Source organism: Sorex fumeus, unplaced genomic scaffold, assembly GCF_029834395.1.
Source record: "Sorex fumeus unplaced genomic scaffold, SorFum_2.1 ptg000010l, whole genome shotgun sequence".
Classification (NCBI taxonomy): Eukaryota; Metazoa; Chordata; class Mammalia; order Eulipotyphla; family Soricidae; genus Sorex; species Sorex fumeus.
Window position 1 is genome coordinate 34,644,759 of NW_026606067.1, and position 13,505 is coordinate 34,658,263.

At 41.1% G+C, this 13,505-nt stretch overlaps 1 pseudogene; it reads right to left on the reverse strand.

Moving 5' to 3' along the window:
• Positions 1 to 540: 540 nt before the first annotated feature.
• On the reverse strand, positions 541 to 635 carry LOC130020202 (uncharacterized; annotated as a pseudogene).
• Positions 636 to 13,505: the final 12,870 nt, after the last annotated feature.

Genomic DNA, 13,505 nt, shown 5'->3' on the forward strand with positions numbered 1-13,505 from the left:
ACCATTCCCATGTCAACTCATTGACCCAGACCACAGACCCAGATTCTGAAGGCCATGCAACACCTCCTAATTCCTAAACAATGAAATTTCAGTAGAGCATACCAAATTACATGGGAAAATAACATAGGAACCAACTAAACTTAACAAGCAAAAAGAATAACACAGATGGCTGAACTAGCAACAAACTAGCAACAACTAGAAAAAAAATCTTAGATAACATGGCTTTAACTATATTGAGGAAAGTTCCTTCTATTCCCATTTTGGTGAGGGTTTTCATGATAAATGGGTGCTGGATCTTGTCAAATGCTTTCTCTGCATCTATTGATATGATCATATGATTTCTATCTTTTCTTTTGTTGATATGATGGATGATGTTGATTGATTTCTGAGTGTTAAACCATGCTTGCATCCTCAGAATGAATCCCACTTGGTCATGGTGTATGATATTTTTGATGAGTAGTTAAATTCTATTTGCTAGTATTTTGTTGAGAATCTTTGCATCGATGTTCATCAGGGATATCGGCCTGTAGTTTTCTTTTCTTGTGGTGTCTTTGTTTCCTTTTGGTATTAGAGAGATATTAAACTGATAAGAACAGGTACTACACTTGATCTTAGCCAAAAGGCCGAGAAGCGATAGGCTGGAGCGATAGCACAGCGGTAGGGCGTTTGCCTTGCTCACAGCCAACATGGCCGACCCGAGTTCGATTCCTCCGCCCCTCTCAGAGAGCCCGGCAAGCTACGGAGAGTATCTCGACTGCACGGCAGAGCCTGGCAAGCCACCCGTGATGTATTCGATATGTGAAACACAGTAACAACAAAATCTCCAATGGAGACGTTACTGGGCCCGCTCAAGCAAATCGATGAACAACGGGAAGGCCTTTACCTTTATTAGAGAGATATGGGCTTCATAGAAACTGTTTGGGAGAGTTTCTGTTTTTTCAATTTCCTGGAAAAGCTTGAGAAGAACTGGCAGTAGGTCCTCTTTAAATGTTTGGAAAAATTCGCTAGTGAATCCATCTGGACCTGGGCAAACATGATTGCCACTCAATGCCTCTTTTGCAAACCACAACACCCAAAAGGAGTGAGAGAACAAAAGGGAATGCCCTGCCACAGAGGCAGGGTGGGATGGGGGCCATAGGGGGTGGGAGGGATACTGGGCTCCATGGTGGTGGGAAATGGGCACTGGTGGAGGGATGGGTATTTGATCATTGTATAATTGGAACTCAAGCACAAAATTTGTAAGTCTACAACTGTACCTCATGGTTTCTCACTAATAAAAATTAAAAAATAAAATAAAATAAAAAATTCTTAAATAAGAACTTAACACCATGATCAGATAGAACAGTTTTCACATAAATTGATTTTCTATACTTTTGATTTTAATATTGGAGCTTTGTTATCTGTAGCACTGTAGCACTGTCCTCCAGTTGTTCATCAATTTTCTCGAGCGGGCACCAGTAACATCTCCATCATGAGACTTGTTGTTACTGTGTTTGGCATAACGAATACGTCACAGGTAGCTTGCCAGGATTTGCTGTGCAGGTGAGATACTCTCTGTAGCTTGCCAGGCTCTCCGAGAGGGACAGAGGAATCGAATTCGGGTTGGCCAGGTTGGCTACATGCAACGCAAATGCCCTACCCACTGTGCTATCACTCCAGCCCATTGTTATCTAATCAATTTAATTCTAGAATTTTATCAACAGTTATGGCTTTTTCTACATAAAAATAAATTTTTAAGAAATCACTTCTTATATCTGTGGAATCCACAGTTCTCAAGAAAACAACTACCCTTCCAAGATAAAGAACACAAAGACAGTTTTTTGAGGCTGCGGGCTAAACATGACATGCCCTTCAAAGCTCTGACTTGAGATGTTTTCCTTAGCCATTTTCCTGACCATTTTATTTCTCAAATATTTATCCTGATAAAAGATTAAATAGACTTTAAATGTCAAAAATACCCCTTGGCATCAGGGTGGCTATGGAGCTTCCAATTTTTTTAAAGCATGGGTCATCAAAGAGACTCTATTATTAGTAGACAATATCAGTTCATATTAGTGAATGTCCAGGGAACACTTGTTTCTCTTTCACTGAATGAAACAAGATATTAAATGAAAAACAGCATATAGTTTCCTTCTGCTGTTTAGATATAAGGAACGACATGAGATGTTTACCAAAAAGGCAGAGGTGAGAAGTTAGGTAGTTTCCATAATCTCCAAATAAGACGAAGAAGAAGAAGCAGAAGAAGCAGAAGCAGAAGCAGAAGAAGAAGAAGAAGAAGAAGAAGAAGAAGAAGAAGAAGAAGAAGAAGAAGAAGAAGAAGAAGAAGAAGAAGAAGAAAGTGGAAATGGGAAGGAGGGCAAAAAAGAGGGAGGAAACACAGAATAGAGACTAGATATTTATATTAGAATAACTGGATGTATATACTGAATGCGCTGGAGCTATAGCACAGTAGGTAGGGCATTTGCCTTGGATGCGGCCAACCTGGCCGACCCAGGTTCAATTCCTCCGCCCCTCTCTGAGAGCCCGGCAAGCTACTGAGAGTATCTCACCCGCATGGCAAAGCCTGCAAGTTACCCGTGATGTATTCGATATGCCAAGCACAGTAAAAGTGTCACAATGGAGACGTTGCTGGGCCCGCTTGAGCAAATCAATGAACAACAGGAGGACAGTGACAGTGACAGTGATAATATAATAACTGAAAAATCACCTTAATGATACTTCTTATAGATCAATCATTCTCTCAAAGTGTACTCTTTAAACCAAAAGCATTAGCATCACCAGAAATGCTTAGAAAGTTAGTTTAGTTTAATTTAGTTAATTTAATTTAGTTAAAAATTCTGGATGCAGGGCATTCCCTTTTGTTCTCTCTCTCTTATTGGGTGTTGTGGTTTGCAAAAGAGGCAATGGGTGACAATCATGTTTAGTCTATAGTCTACTTTCAGCATGCTTCACAGAGGCAAGGTGGGATGGGGGGGCATGGGGGGTGGGAGGGATACTGGGATCCATGGTGGTGGGAAATGGGCACTGGTGGAGGGATGGGTATTAGATCATTGTATAATTGAAACCCAAGCACAAAAATGCTTTTTTTCCCTTTATTTTATTTTATTTGTTTTAAAGTTGTAGATTTACAATTTTTTGTGCTTTGGTTTCAATTATACAATGATCAGATACCCATCCCTCCACCAGTGTCCATTTTCCACCACCATGGATAATATCCCTCCCACCCCCATCCCCCCATCCCCCCTGTCTCTGTGGCAGGGCAATCCCCTGTGTTCTCTCTCTCCTTTTGGGTGTTGTGGTCTGCAAAAGAGGCATTGAGTGGCAAACATGTTCAGTCCATAGTCTGCTTTCGACATGCATCTCCCCTCCTGGGAGGATCCTCCAAACATCCTTTATTTGGTGCTCCCTTCTCTATCTGAACAGCCCTTTCCTCTAGGATACCCGGCTGGCCTCTAAGTTATGGAGTAATCCTCCTGGTGCTGATCTCAGCTATTCTTGGGTATTAATCTCATACTTTGTTACTTTATATCCCCCAGATGAATGCAATCTTTCTATGTCTATCCCTCTCTTTCTGACTCATTTCGCTTAGCATGATACTTTCCATATTGTACCACTTGTATGTAAATTTCATGACTTCATCTTTTCTAAGAGCTACATAGTACTCCATTGTGTAGATGTACCAAAGTTTCTTTAACCAGTCATCTGTTCTTGGGCATTCAGGTTTCTTCCAGTTTCTGGCTATTGTAAAGAGTGCTGCAATGAACAAACAAGTGCAGATGTCACTTCGACTATACATTTTTGCCTCTCTGGGATATATTCCCAGGAGTGGTATTGCTGGGTCAAATGGGAGCTCAATTTCTAATTTTTTGAGAATCGTCCATACTGTTTTCCAGAAGGGCTGAACCAGTGGACATTCCCACCAACAGTGAAGGAGTGTCCCTTTCTCGCCACATCCACGCCAGCATTGGTTGCTTTTGTTCTTTTGAATGTGGGCCAGTCTCTGAGGTGTGAGATGGTATCTCATTGTGGTTTTGATCTGCATCTCCCTGATGATTAATGATGTAGAGCATTTTCTCATGTGCTTTTTTGCCATTCGGATTTCTTCTTTGAGAAAGTTTCTGTTCATTTCATTGCCCCATTTTTGGATGGGGTTGGATGTTTTCTTCTTGTGGAGTTCAACCAGTATTTTGTATATCCTTGATATTAACCCCTTGTCAGATGTGTGTTCGGCTAATATCCTTTCCCATTCTGTAGACTGTCTTTGTATTTTGGTCACTGTTTCTTTTGAGGTGCAGAAGCTTCTTAGTTTAAGATAGTCCCATTTATCTATCTCTGTTTTCACTTGCTCGGCCAGTGGCGTGACATCTTTGAAGATACCATTAGCTTCAATGTCATGGAGGGTTTTGCCAACTTTATCTTCAATGTACCTTATGGTTTCTGGTCTGATGTTGAGGTCTTTAATCCATTTTGATCTTACTTTTGTACATGGTGTTAGGCAGAGTTCTGAGCCTATTTTTTTGCATGTAGCCGTCCAGTGATGCCAACACAATTTATTAAAGAGGGTTTCCTTACTCCACTTCACATTACTTGCACCTTTATCAAAGATTAGATGAGCATATGATTGAGGAGAGATGTCAGTGTATTCAACCCTGTTCCATTGGTCTGCAGTTCTGCCTTTGTTCCAGTACCATGCTGTTTTAATTATTACTGCCAAGCACAAAAATGTGTAAGTCTGCAACTGTACCTCATGATGTCTCACTATTACAAATAAAATAGAAAGAAAGATGGCAGCCGCCTGGGAACCTTGTGGAAAGCCAGGTATGAGCCAGTGGTGATGGTGTGACTAAAACCTCATGGGAAGGGGGGCGTTCCCGGCTCATCCTTCACGCCCTACCGAGGTCACCAGTTGCCCCCCATGAGAGGCCCTCCGGTACGGCCATGGCCCCAGAGCACAGACACCAATCTCTTAATTATCTGACTCTCAGTAGAAATACTTCCAGGGCTAATAAGTAAAATAGCAGAAATCCAAATCATTTAATTCTTGAACCCAGCTGTAGAAAGCAAGTTATTTCACAATGCTTTTTCAGCATGTCTGATTTGGGGGGGGGGGGGGGTAAACTCTAAATAATAATGGTGCATCTTTTATCGAAACAATGAATCTAGTCAAAGTACATAGAGTGTTAACTAGAATTCATCTGCCTCACAGGCATTGGGAGGGGTGGGGGGTGGGGGTTTATTGGGGTTCTTTGTGGTGAAAAATATGTATTGGTAAAGGGAAATGTGTCTGATATTTGCATGACCGAGACCTAAACCTGAAAGCTTTGTAACTTTTCCCACAGTGATTCAATAAATAAATAAATTATTTTAAAAATTAAATAAATAAATAAATAAAAATTCTGGATGCATTAGCAGGAACAATAGTATAGGACCCTTGCCTTGCACATAAACCCACCCAGGTTCTATCCCCAACAGCACACATGATCCTCAGGCCCTGCCAGGAGTGATTCCTTATTGCAGAGTCAGGAGTAAACCTCGAGTATCAGATGTGGAAATAAAGAAATTCTCAGCCCCCACCTCAAGCCTACTAAATCAAAATTTGTACTTATTAGACCCACACAGTCCTTTCCTAACCAGTCCTTGAGTGATTCTGATTTGTACTAAACTCTGACCTGTCCCATTGTGGCAGACAAGTGTTCTCTGTTCCAAAGTCACCCTTTCACTCATTGATGTTGTAAGCACAGGGGACCATGAAGAATTCAACAGTGAGGAAACAAGTTTACAGGACAACGACTTATCAGGTCCTAAATGTTTATTGACATATTTTTTTAAATCTTATTTTGGCATTTTAGAAACTCAAAAGATTTCTTTTTCTTGTCTCCATTTGAAGGATTTTTAAAAATAAAGAACCCAAGGAGATAATGTAATTCCTTAAGCTTACAGAGCTATAAAATTTCTAACAAATAATGCAGAATTCCTATAATACCATAATCAGTAATGGCACTACGCAGCATAACTCCACAAAGCCTACAGTGATCTCTAGCAGAGATCAAGCTCTTAAGAATGATTATTTCTTTAAAATTTGGAGACCCAGGAACTCGTTTCTATGTCCCAGCTTTATTCTGGTTTCTCTCACAAAACAGCTGTCTGGAGCCTTTGGTCTGCGCACTGTTGCTCTGCTTGACAAAATACAGAAGTAAAGGCTTAGTGAACTAAACAAGTGAACTCAAGAAGTTGAAAGCAGACTGGAAAGAGTGGGTGCTAAGACCCTAAACTTGAACAAAAAATGGACTTGGTGCCTGATATACAACAAGCTACTTATGCTCCGTTCTCTAGAAAGAAGAGGACAGAGGCTTGTTCTGAGACGTGTGCATCTGGCCCCGAGTCTAAAGAGAACTGCTGTTTCTGAACACACTGCAACTGTCTGTCCCGGGCAGGACACTACGGTCTCAGCACCACGAGCCAGGCATTGTGTACCAGAGTTGGGGGATGGAAGTCATCAAAATTCTGCACTGCACTTTGTGATGTTTGGATGATTCTATCTTTAACCCCTGTGGAGGTTAGTGTGTCTCTGTTTCAGGCCAGACTTTAAGAAAATAGTAAAGATAAGACATTTTGACTTATAAATGTTGTTTTTATAAAGTGTTTGTTTTCTCTGCTGTTAGGACCACTTGTCCAAATGAATAATTTTGAGTTGCATTTATGAAAGTGCCTTGACAAGAATATGCCAGAGTTTTTTTTTTTTAATGTATAGCTGTGGAACCCAAAGAATAATGAACTTCCCCAGTTCAGAAAATATTGAAAAAAAAGGGGGGGGACTCTCTTTTTCCTTGTGAACTCTGCCAAATCTACAAAATCTGCATGCAATGGAGTTCATTCCCCACACCCTTAGTTTTTACTTAAGATAAAGTGAAAAGGAAAATAACCCACAAGATTTCATAACACAGAGATTTGTCATATTAAGCCTTTAGAGAATTGAAATTTATAATTTAGAATGGAGCGATAGCACCACAGTAGGGCGTTTGCCTTGCGCACAGTCAGCCAGGTCGAGCTGGGTTCGATTCCTCCATCCCTTTCGGAGAGCCTGGCAAGCTACCAAGAGTATCTCACCCGCAAAGCAAAGCCTGGCAAGCTACTGTGACATGTTCAATATGCCAAACACAGTAACAACAAGTCTCAAAATGGAGACATTACTGGGCCTGCTCATGCAAATTGATGAACAATGAGAGGACAGTGTTTGTTTGGACAGACAGTGTATGAAGAATGCCTTTTAGTCTCCGTGGTGCATTATTGTAAATCTAGTAGGGCAAAGGTAAGAAGAGTGATTTATATTTTTTTAATTTTCTCTTATTTTGTTATTTTAAGTTTTAGTACTAGATAACATGGTTATACGTATCAGTGTTTATAGTACTGATGTACAAGGTTATTGCACCCCCACACACCAAAGAACCGGCAACTCTCCTTCATTGTCCCTATGTCACCTCTGGTCTGATCTTTAGGTTTTGATTTTCTCCATACTGTTTGTTCATAAGTTTTATAATTCCAGTGGTTTCTAAAAAGAAAAGCACCACTCAATGTATTAAGGAGTGCTGAAACATATTGAGTTAGGAAATGAAAGTTTTAACATTCTACTCACATACTTTAGAATAGCTAATACTGTTTGATGGTTCAAAATTGAGACTGTAGAAGCTTGTAATATACAGACATTCTAGATCTGATCTCTTTTTTGTGTTTCAACCACTCTAGTGCTCAGGCAAGCACTCTGTGGTGCTTGTAGAACTAGTTGGTACTGGGAATCAAACTCAGATGTAAGTCAATACAGTTCTAGCTTTCAATTTAGATAAAAAGTTATTTTTCTAAAACACCTCCTACTGTATGGTTCAAAAACCATTATAATAAGAGTGAAAAAAGTTATCACATAATTTAAAACAGAAAATGAGAAGTCATCTAAATATAGCAATTAAAAGGGAGTGAAAGGAATTCATTTAGTATATTATGATACATTTATAAGTTAAGTATCTACTAAAAACATTATTATAGCTATGATAAAATGTTCTTCATAAATACCTAAATGAATAACACATGGAACAGTCAGGAGACATAATCTGTATATTTATTTTAAATGAATAATAATGTTTATTGAAGCTCTTCATCTACCTTAGGCCCTTTGAAGCATTTTAAATGTTAAATCATTTAAGCCTTACAATAATCACTCAAATTAGAACCATGATTTGTCCAGCTTTCCCAAGAGGAAACTGGGACACAAAACATTTATTCAATGACGATAAGTTCCCTATGCCAATAAGTAGAAGGCTAGGATTTGGATCCTACCTAGGGACAGGTAGGGACAATTGAATCATATAATTTGACTGTCCCTCACATGCTCAATCAAACTTTAATCTCAAAGCTCAGAGAGTAAACAGAATTGGACTGATTTTGACTTGACTAATGATCATGTGGGGGAAATAACTCTGCATGGAAAGGAGTCATCCTGGAGAAACTACCAGATGCCTGAGGGAGGGAACCAAGGACCGGCAGCTAGGTCATAGGGATTTCATTCTAAAAAGACTGAGAAGAGAAACTCAGATTAAGAATAAACAAATGAATTTATTAAAACCTGGAAGGTAAGCTTGGCACAAGTTGGGGGAAGGGGGAGAGGGCAGTTGTGACAGATACAGTACCACTATGACAATGACAGTTGGAAATGATCAGTTTGGACAAGAATTTAGTGCTAAAAGTAGGTAAAGGGATTACCTTACACTATGTGCATCACAAACCAGAGAGAGAGAGACAGACAGACTGACAGGCAGACAGACAGAGACAGAGAGATAGGGGAAGTGTCTTCCATAGAGGCAGCCTGGGGTAGGGAGGTGGAAGGAGGGAAATTGGGGACATTGGTGGTGGAAAATGTGTGCTGGTGAAGGGACAGGGGTTGAAACATGGTATGTCTAAAACCCAATAATAGGCAACTTTGTGACTGTTTAACAGTTATTTAATAAGAATAAACCTGGAAGGGGCCAAAATGTATCAACTCAGTATCTTAAAGATAATTTCATTTCATTTGCTATTCCATGGATACATCTAAATTGAAATGTGTTGTGTGTGTGTGTGTGTGTGTGTGTGTGTGTGTGTGTGTGTTTATAAGCCTGAATTTACAAAGCGACACTTAAATGGTTTTGTTCCTCTGATAAAAAATTTATTTGGTGTGTCATGATTGTTGAGCCTACCCTTTAAGTAAGCTATATGGGGGTCCGTAGGTACTGTATTTGATTTTCATATATCCTACCTCGGTTCAATCCTCAATACCCCATATGTTCCATAAAGCACCACCAGAAGTGATTCCTGAGCACAGACCCAGGAGTAAGCCCTAAACACCACGTGTGCTCTCCCCACTAAAAAAATTAGTAGTGAACATTAAATTAAATTGAATTCAAAAAAGGAACACAAACAGCCCCTCAAACCGATCGGTCAGGGTCTTGATGAAGTCTGACTATCTCATAGGTGGGCGGCCATGCCATCTTTTGACGTCACGTGGAATCTAATCGGTAATGGCTCTAGTGCATCAGTCGTCTCCAAATCTCATTATATTTGTGTTTGTGTTTGAGGCTGTTTGTGTTCCTAGAACGAGCAGACGCCATTGGGCTACATTAGCACGTGACAGGGATGAATGGAGATATTACTGGCGCCCACTCAAGCAAATCGATGAGTAACGGATGTCAAGTGATCAAGTGAATTAAAAATAAAAAATAAAACAAACCTCTTTCTTATAAGATGGAGTTTTTAAAAATTTAGCTTATATCATTAATAACTGTGTGGGGAGACATTGATCATATGTTGCAACTTTTCCTTTGAAAATCTTTCTAAACCCCTTCTACCATCTATTATTCTATAATATTGTTTAAACCCCCAAATCATCTTCCATCTTCAACATTTAATATATTTGCCATGAGATGACTGTTTACAAAAACTTAAGATCACTGGTAAATGATTATGATTTGATACCACAACAATTTTTTAAATGCAGTTCAGTTTTTCAAGACTCAAAATGCTATTCTCATAAAATATTTAGTAACATCAACATTGATAAGGTAAGTGGCTCTTCCTAAGAGGGGTCCTAAAAATTTTAACGTTTTCATTAATTCAAAATGAGTTTTCTTTTCATATAACACAAAATCATCTATGTCACTTCTGGTTTTATAAAAGAATCTATTGCATACATTGAGCTATATTCACAAACTCAAATCTAGAATTTATTTCAGGACATATGAGCAAAGAACTCCTTAAGGTCCTATAAACATAATTTTCTTCTTCATTGCATAATGGCCTGGAGACTTGAGCAAACCAAAATAAACTACTCTAATTTTTCAGTTGTATGTTAAAGCCTTAAATCCACCACATAAATATTCCAAAGCCAACTCCGAGCAGGAAGCTGATGGCGGGGTGGAAAGCACAATCAGAGGGATGATTGTAAAGCTTGGAGGGAGCTGTGGAAACACATTTCTTGACCTTTTGTACTGAAAGACTCCTTTTCATCTGGTTTCAATTCTCTTGTTTGTGCACCGTGCCATATTTATTATTGAATTCTTGATTTCTTCTTGTTTCATGTTTCATGTTCCAATGATTTATGAGAAATTGCTGATGTAGATATTATCTTTGGCATGCAGCAAGTGCTCAGGGCCTCTGAAGAATTCTAAGAGAATAAATGTGTTTTGAGCATCACGTTGCTCAGGCTGAACAGATGTCCATCAATTCATGAAAAATGCCAGATGAAGATGCTTTAATAAGACGCATTTTTTTTCCTTAAACACAGCAGCAGCAAAGAGGTTTTCAAAATCACGTATATTTTTTCTATAGGATGATTGTTGTTAGAAATAATAAGACTTGGTCCTGAAATATTTCTTCAGGGATAAATCTGTTCAAAGATAGATTTTTTTAGTTTAGTTCAATGTTCATTATAAAGCAACATGTTTTCTATAGCAGGAATTTGTCTTGTTTGGTTTGACTAAGAAATGAAATACACTAATAACACTTCTGTTCATTTCATCAAAAGATGATCTAATGTGTATTTGTAGAATGAAGAGCTTTTTAAAATGGTGACCACTTTTCTCTAGCTTCGCTGTCACTGTTATCTTGTTGTTTATCGATTTCCTCGAGCAGGCCCCAGTAACGTCTCCTTCGTCCTAGCCCTGAGATTTTAGCAAGTGCCACATTGAAGGCTCTTTCAGGGTCAAGGGAATGAGACCCATCATTGTTACTGGGTTTTTGCAAGTAGATTATGCCACGAGGAGCTTGCCAGACTCTGCTGTGCGAGCAGGATACTCTCGGTAGCCTGCCAGGTTCTCTGAGTATGAGAACTAGACAATAAGAGGTCCTGCGGCCGCAAATGTGGCCAAGTGCTTCTGGGAGCTTGGTTTTATAATCTCTGGATCTTGGTATTACACAGTGTCAGGGGCAATTGGTGGGTGTAATGCCCACCTAATAGAAGATGGGGGATCTAGGTGGAGAAGGCCCAGTCCTGAGAAGGCTTGTAGATCTCAGCCCCAAGCAGAGCCCCAGCAGTTGAAGACCTTCCAAACCAGCCACAGCCATGCTTAAGACCACTCTCCACACGCTTGGATGAGCTTCATGCATGAAGGAACAGGCAGAGGATCCCAGGTGTGTGGGACCCAGGGCTGAGATCTCCAAGTCTGCTTAGATCGGGACTGGGCCTCCTCCACCCAGATCCCCCATCTTCTTGTAGGTAGGCGTTACACCCACCAACTGCCCCCACCATGTAATCCCATCAATGGCCAAGACCCAGTGACTATAAAACCAAGCTCCCGGAAGAGAACAACGCAGAGTCTCCTGCCCCCGTATCTGGCTATCCTCACCAGGGCCCCTTGGAGGGAGGCAGGACAAGTTTCCCTCCCGCCCCGAGCAGAGACCCAGCAGCTTCTCTAGCTTAAGTAAAAAATTAATTAGCAAATCTAATGTGCTTGTAGAATATCATCTAATTTGATACATTTTGAAGTTGTTAAAAATTATCTCTAATTTGGGTACCAGTCCAGTGGGGTGTTACCCGAGCAGCAAGACCAAATGGGCCTACGCAGCACTGGTTTTTAAGCTGGGAAGGGCGGGAGACGGGAACCCAGATGGACCCCAAAAATAGCAGCCAACCTTCCGGGAATCACCTCTCCTCCCCCTATCTAGGTACCAGCCCAGTGGGGATGCTTTCTGGAGCTGCATCTGTGTTAGTGGCTGAGAGTTATTCTCCCCCTCCATATCCCATAAGAACCATAAGTTAGTCTCTTGGGTGGAACTTTCACCAGGGAAGCTTGATCACCAGAAATACATTAGGCCAATAAGGTGTTTGCTCCACCTCAATTAATATTACACCAAAAACACAATAGTTACCATGAGCGTGGAAGTCTAAATGGCACAAGTCACAATGGTAAAGTAATGCAGAAGTCCACCAAGCTTGGTTAGTGAAGAGGCTAGCCCAGAAGACTCCAACATCAATGAAGCACTAGACAACCTCTCTGATAAGGAACTTAGAAGGGAGCTACTGAGGATGCGTAGGGAGCTAAAAGAAACAATGGAATGCACCACCCAGGACATGAGAGTAGAAATGTGGTAAAAGCAAACAAAATTACAAACAGAAATGACAGATCTGAAAAACTTGGTAAGTTAATTGAAAAACTCAGTGGAAGGCCTCAGCAACAGAGCAACAGCTGCTGAGGACAGAATCAGTGAGCTCCAAGATGAAGTGCAGAGACATGGAGGCATAGAGCCGTAGTTTAACACATGGTCCATTCACTTTTCTTTTGCAAGCTCCCAGGCTCTGGACTAAGTCCTTTTGCCTCTGGAGCCATGGCCGTGCCAGAGAGTCACTCTTGAGGGGTGACTTGTGACCTCGGTAGGGCGTGAAGGACATGCGGGTACCGCCCCCCTTCCCATGAGACTGCAGTTACCCCATCAATGCGGGCTCATACCAGGCTTTTCAATAAGCTCTGAGGCGGCAGCCACCTTGCTGCCAGGCGGGAAAAAGGCTGAAGGGAGCAGCACCCTTTCCCTCCCGGACAGGCATGAAGCCGTAGTTTAATGCATGGTCCATTCACTTTTCTGCCGTGAGCTGCCAGGCTCTGGACTAAGTCCTTTTGCCTCTGGAGCCATGGCTGTGCTGGAGAGTCACTCGTGGGGGGCAACTCATAACCTCGGTAGGGCGTGAAGGACGAGCCATACTGCCCCCCTTCCCATGAGACTGCAGTTGCCCTGTCACCGCTGGCTCATTCCTGGCTTTCCAATAAGCTCTGAGGTGGTGGCCAACTTGCTGCTGGGGGTAAAAAGGCGGAAGGGAGCAACACCCTTCCCCTCCTGGGGAGGCATGGTGTCATAGTTTAACGCATGGTCCATTTACTTTTCTGCCACAAGCTGCCAGGCTCTGAATTAAGTCCTATTGCCTCTGGAGCCATGGCCGTGTACGCGGTCCAGATGCATTTCTGCCAAAAGCCGCTGAGTTTTGAGATTTG